The 6,687-nt window shown below is 42.3% G+C and overlaps 1 pseudogene; it reads left to right on the top strand.

Moving 5' to 3' along the window:
• Window positions 1-3,639: 3,639 nt before the first annotated feature.
• Window positions 3,640-4,222, top strand: LOC138383182 (peptidyl-prolyl cis-trans isomerase A-like; annotated as a pseudogene).
• The last annotated feature ends 2,465 nt before the right edge of the window (window positions 4,223-6,687 follow it).

Here is a 6,687-nt window from a genome sequence, read left to right as displayed (position 1 = left end):
AGACCAGCCTGAGCAAGAGCGAGACCCCGTCTCTACTAAAAATAGAAAGAAATTAGCTGGACAACTAAAAATATATATAGAAAAAATTAGCCGGGCATGGTGGCGCATGCCTGTAGTCCCAGCTACTAGGGAGGCTGAGGCAGGAGGATCACTTAAGCCCAGGAGTTTGAGGTTGCTGTGAGCTAGGCTGACGCCACGGCACTCACTCTAGCCCGGGGAACAGAGCGAGACTCTGTCTCCAAAAAAAAAAAAAAAAACTGTCAGTTTTCTGTAACAATCTGATGGGATTTCTTCTGTTTTCTTTTTAAAAAGCATTCCGTAGTAACTTACACCCTTGATTGTGTGACCAACTTACCCAAAGCAAAACTTCAAGGAAGAGCTATGTCATAGAACCCATCCCCTCATTCACTTGTTGGTCACGACAAAATGTTCAGCAGGGGACACTTCCCTTGGAAGCAGCGAGCCTCCCAGGCCTCCAGTAGCCCCAGCTGCCTCCCCGGCTGCCTGGTGGAAAGGAGGGGGGGTGCCCGTTCCCGAGGCAGCAGGCAGGCACATGTCCCCCAGCCCCACCCCAGCCATCCGGGCATAGGACATTCGATCAAGATGAACCGATTTGCCTCCAGGATGTGGTCAAGGATCATGAGACTGGCCTGGGCTTCCCACCCTTCAGCTCCCTCATCTGTTTCCTACAACTCTAAATAATGTCCCCTGGATTTCAAGGTCTGTTTGTAGGTGTCTCTATTGCTTTCTTGTTCTGGTTATCTAATTATGGAAAAAGAGAGTCCTTTAAGACTAGATATCTTGAATAAATTTTTGTTGCAAAGCATTTCTAACATATTATCCCAAGATAGTGTCTTACACATTCATAAATCAATGATAAGACATCCTTCATTCTTTAAAAAAAATACTGCAGTTTGATAAGAAATGAGAGAGAGAAATATCTCTGAGAAAGAGTAACTGGCTGTACCATCTAGCTTGGTCTGTGTTTTGGAATGCCAGCGTTCAGGGGACACGATAGGGTTTAGCTCCACTTGAGATGAGCATTGTATTGGATGAGGCACCTTCAGAATGAACTCAATTAGTCTCCAGACTTCAACATTTATAAATAACAGCTACTTTTCCGTCTTGTCAAAGGCTTTGATCAAATAGATCAAAACAAAGAACACTTGCTCTCTTCAAGTTTTCTTAACTTATTTGCAAATATCCCATTTGCTATTCATAGCTGAAGAGTCAAAAGTCTCATAATATCTTTTGAACCCAAGACGGGTCTTATAAACTGACTGATTAGATGACATTCTTAAGGACTATGGTCATTATTTTAATCATCTTTCTTGTGAGATGCCAGGAGGAATGCTCCTGTGTTGATTAGGGGTGTGTACCTTCACACATTTTCTGCTGTCACCTGAGAATTGCAAAACTGTGCAAAGCTGAAATCATACCTGAAATCACACATTTTTAAAAAAAAGTGTTTAGGAGTTCATGCGATGGACTTAGTGTACTGTTCAAAATTTGGCACCCTGGCCTGGTTAGCAGAATGATCAAGCAATAAGCCCCTCTTTCCTCAATTTTCTCCTTTGAAAACTGGAAATCCTCACGTGGCTGTTGGGAGTTGAGTAAACTGCTTAACGTAGTGCCCGGCACACAGTGAATGGAGGATGCGTACTCACAATTGTTATGTCACTCACCACTTCAGTAACAATGACAAATCTGCAGTCAGGTTCAAGAGCTTTGTCGTTTTTTGTGTGTGCCAGCTGACATGGAAGCTGACCACCAACTGCAGTTCTTTCCAGACAACAAGTGTGGAGTGCGCACATGTACAACCCGATCAGATAACCCTAGGTGATAGCTAATGGAGCACTGGGCTCTTGACTTCTAGCCCCCTTTCCTTTCTGCTGCTCCCAAGAGAACGCACATAGCTCAGCTTATGGTTTAGGAGATTTCATCCTCTACATTGCAAACGAATTTATTTTAGAACAATTCAATGAGTGGATTAATAACTCTGTATAAATAAATTCAGATCCTCAGGCAATTCTACAGTAAAGATCTTTTTCCTCAAAAGGATGAACTTAGTTATTAGTTTCATATCCTTTAATTTTTTTCAGATGTTTCTTAGACCTAAGAATACTTCGTACAGCTAATTGTATGTCACATACTACATTTGAGAAGTCATCGCTGTCACACTTATGGTATGGTTGTGAACACATTTTTTTCATCATAAGAAATAACTGACAAAAATAGGCTCTTTTAGAATTTTTTGCTTGTTTGTTTCCAAGAGAGCTATAATAGCTCAGGCAATAATGTCTTCATATGTAGGAGCCACATCAAACTATGTTGTAGTTAATTGTTTATTTATGGAATGAGAGTTAACTGTTCTGGAATCAACAAAATGTTCTAAATAGGCAAAATGTGTGTGATGCTCATTAAATAAATTATTAAATTTTAGCACAATCTTGGTCCATACACAGAATAGTATGGACTCTTCGTGAGCAAATTAACTCTAGTATTTCAGGTTGTGCAATTCTAACCAATGTTTTAAGTATTTAAGTACAAATCAGTTCTGTGTATTTGCAGTATTTATGTTCTATAAAGTCACTGTGAACACTGCATTAGCAAATGCTGAACAATTGCTCATAAGGGAGATCCAGGGTTAGGTCCTTATGGGGCTCTGGTCACAGTGTTTTTGTTAATCAATCAATACATTACTTTGTTTTATGTGTATTTCCACTTAAAGATACCAAATTTAATATATCTTGTTGATTGATTAACACTTAACTCATGGCAACCCCACTATAACTCATGCCTGAACGAAGCTTCGCTAACACACATATTTTCTCCATAAGGCACATTACAGCCTTCTTGTGCTTAGAACATTCGACAGCACTTCAGCTCTCTGCTTGGGAGCCATTTTAAACAGTGAAATCACCAACAAAAATGCAAAAAACGTGGCACTGAATGTATCATGAAAACGACACTTACTTACAGTATGAGCTGAAACAAGGAGGCAGAACATTGCCTTGTTGGACCTCAGCTGGGAACATATACATTGGGTGACACAAATGTTTCATCACTGTGCACAGGTCCACCGAAGACCACGAAAGTGCGGTGTGTGTTGCTCCTGGGGTTACAAATAAATTTTAGCAAGTAAGAGAATTCACAAATAGGGAATCTGTGAATAATGACAATTAACTGTATTTCAACTAATGTCAGGGAACACTTGGGGAGCTACATTTGGGGAGAAAAGGAAAAGTTCTTGGAATTTTGTGGCCATCAAAAGATTTGTTCATTAAGAATATTGAACAAGTTTTGCATGTCGCGAAAATTGTGCCAGGCAATCTGGGAGCCAGAGAAAAGCAGATCTATTTCCTTATCATCTTAATTGACTGGAAAGCAAGACACACACTTATGAAATGACTTAAGAACTCTGTACGGTTACATTCAGTAAAGAAAAGACAGCATAGCAAAAACCTATGTGCCACTAGGCGAGGTGACTCACGCCTGTAATCCTAACACTTTGGGAGGCCGAGGAAGGAGGTTCACTTGAGCCCAGGAGTTGGAGACCAGCCTTGTTACCGATGCCCCTGGGTTCCTGTAATCTCCCAGGATAGACAGCAAGAGACATCACTAGGCTTTGCAGATGCTGCTGCTTCCTCGAGTTGCCTGCTACTAACCATGGTCAACCCCACCGTGTTCTTCGATGTCGCCGTTGATGGTGAGCCCTTGGGCCACGTCTCCTTTGAGGTAAGGGACCTGGAAACCAAGAAGTGACTGCTTGTCTAATCCATAAAACTACGTTAACAGATTGGAGCTGTTTGCAAAGTTCCAAAGGCAGCAGAAAACTTCCGTGCTCTGAGCACTGGAGAGAAAGGATTTGGCTATAAGGGTTCCTGCTTTCACAGCATTATTCCAGGGTTTATGTGCCAGGGTGGTGGCTTCACACGCCATAATGGCACTGGTGGCAAGTCTATCTACGGTGAGAAGCTTGATGAGGAGAACTTCATCTTGAAGCATCTTGTCCATGGCAAATGCTGGACCCAACACAAATGGTTTCCAGTTTTTCCCCTGCACTGCCAAGACTGAGTGGCTGGATGGCAAGCATGTGGTCTTTGGCAAGGTGACAGAGGGCATGACTGTTGCGGAAGCCATGGAGCGTTTTGGGTCTGGGGATGGCAAGACCAGCAAGAAGATCACCATTGCTGCCTGTGGACAACTCCAACAAATTTGATTTACATGTTTTGTCTTAACCACCAGAACATTCCTTCTGTAGCCCAGGAGAGCACCCCTCCACCCCACTCGCTCGCAACCTCCTGTAATCTTTGTGCTCTCGCTGCAGCTCTCCGGGTTCCGTATTTGCGTTATTCCCCTCCACGTCCAGCTGGGTTGCAGAGGTAAGTTTATGATTATGAAATAAAAACTAACAACAACACATCAAAAAAGAGACGTCCCTAGACGTACCAGCAAAGAAAAAGTTTACTTAGCTTGTGCACAAGGGAGCCAGCACTGAGAAAGGAACAGTCTGGGCTGCTCCCCGAGGTTGGTGTGGGAATTGGTTCTACGTGGCTTTTCTAAAGGGAAGGGTCACGTGGAAGCATGGACGGGAGGCATGTACCCAGCCTGTGCGGCAGCTTTACATACTTCACGTATGGTATGTAGTATCAGCATTTTAAATCTCAACCCTGGGCGTGATTTTTTACTATTAAAATGAAGAGAAAGTTACTATGAGTTGGAGCTTAAGCCTAATTGTGCGCCTTCAGAGGCTCCAGGGAAGTCTCTTGTTCCCTAGAGCAGGATTTCGCAGTCAACGGGGTTTTGCTGTCTTATTCTTAACTGGCTGAAATTAGATAAATTGTAATCTCTGGATCACATCAGAACAAGAAGCTATATCAAAACAGAAAACTGATTAGTCAGCCTGTTTCAGCCTGAGCAACATAGCGAGACCCCATCTCTACAAAAAATTTAAAAATTAGTCGGGCATGGTGGCACACACCAATAGTCCCAGCTACTCGGGAGGCTGAGGCAGGAGGATCGCTTGAGCCCAGGAGTCTGAGGTTGCTGTGAGCTATGATCGTGCCACTGCACTCCAGTTGGAGCAACAGAACAAGACCCTGTCTCAAAAACAAAACAAAACCGTGTACCTAGATGATGATGAAGAAATAGAGCTTGATTGAGGCAATCAAAGAAGTTGAATATTAATTGGGAAAGACGGTGGAGTGGTGTGGGTTTGAGCTGAGTGTTTTCTGTTTTGTTTGGTTTTGCTTCAAGTCTGCCGCGATTTGCAAGAGAAGAAGGGGCGATGAATGTGACCTTGTGATGTTTTCAATAAGTAAGGAAAGGCAGGGCCTGCTGGGAGATTAGCTAGACTGAGGTGCTAATCTCGACCAGTGGGACCAGTGGGACTGAGGAGAAATGGACCTGAGGAAAGGGGACAGGACATGCCACTGTTTAAAGACACAGTGAAGACTGGTGGAGATGAAAAAAACAAAACAAAACAAACAAAAACTCCACCAAAGTCTGGTTTCTTTTCTCCGGGAGATAAGAGGGGCGACCAGAAGTCCTGGTTTGCCCGGCCGGTCTCGGGTTACTCAGGTCACTTAACACTGTTCATTATGTTTAGTGTCTCTTTTCATCTTCAAATGTGCCCAGGTCTGCATAATAAATTATTTGGTCATTCTAAGAGACCTAAAATGAACTGAAAGGCACACTGTTTGTTCAACCCATCTTTATAAAGGCTAAAACATCAGTAAATATCAATGCAAATACAACTAGTAAAGTAAGAAAAAGAGAAAGTGCTGGATCGCTGTCAGTCGTAATGCCTCCATCGGAGCAGGTTCTTCTCCTGTTCTGTTACTGCCCCATGCATTCTGGTAACTTTATGAAGCTTATATATATTTTTTAAAAAGTTGATTTAGCACCTGAGATTTGGTTGTTTAGTTGGTTGCTGATGAAGCTGGGTATTTGCACGAGTTTCCTTGGCTCTATCTTTGCAGAGTTGATTGCTTAAAAGTTAATCAGAGACATTTCACTATACACGCTCTTAAACGCATCTTCAGGAGCTAAGAAAAATATGCACGCATGTTGCTATATCCTCTGTAAATGATCCAGTCTGGCCCTAGCACAGTTAAGAAGCACACAGCAGCCCACAATCTAACCCACACTGACATCTTAGAACATTTTTTACTTAAAAAAACTAAAACAACATAAGTCATAAGCTATGCACAGATCAAAGTGACTAATAACTTTTGACTAATGGAAAATACAAGGTGAGACAAGAGTTTCATATTTACAGAGCATTGAGGGGTCAGGAGGAATGTGCCTTAGTTTTCTATTACACTCTGACATGTTTTTTCCTCACTTTTAAAAATATAAAAACAAAGTATTTTATTTCTTGAATATTCTGAGGTTATGTTTCTAAAGGGCTGTTTGGGGGTAAAGTGGTGCCAGGATTCTGGGGAAAAATAGAAAGAACATTAGAAAAAAGCTACCAGAACTTAGTTCCAATGTGTTTCAACCCAATGTGTTTCACCGTACTACTGCAGATTCCAATGTAATAATATTTTTAAAATATTAAAAATAAATGTTTGTGGGCCAGGTGCAGTGGCGTGTGCCTGTAGTCTCAGCTACTCGGGAGGCTGAGGTGAGAGGATTGCCTCAGCCCAGGAGTTCAAGGCTGTAGAGTGCCATGATCATGCC

This window comes from Eulemur rufifrons, chromosome 5 (assembly GCF_041146395.1).
Source record: "Eulemur rufifrons isolate Redbay chromosome 5, OSU_ERuf_1, whole genome shotgun sequence".
Taxonomy (NCBI): domain Eukaryota; kingdom Metazoa; phylum Chordata; class Mammalia; order Primates; family Lemuridae; genus Eulemur; species Eulemur rufifrons.
The sequence above is the reverse complement of the archived record's forward strand: the minus strand, read 5'-3'. Positions and strand labels throughout refer to the sequence as shown.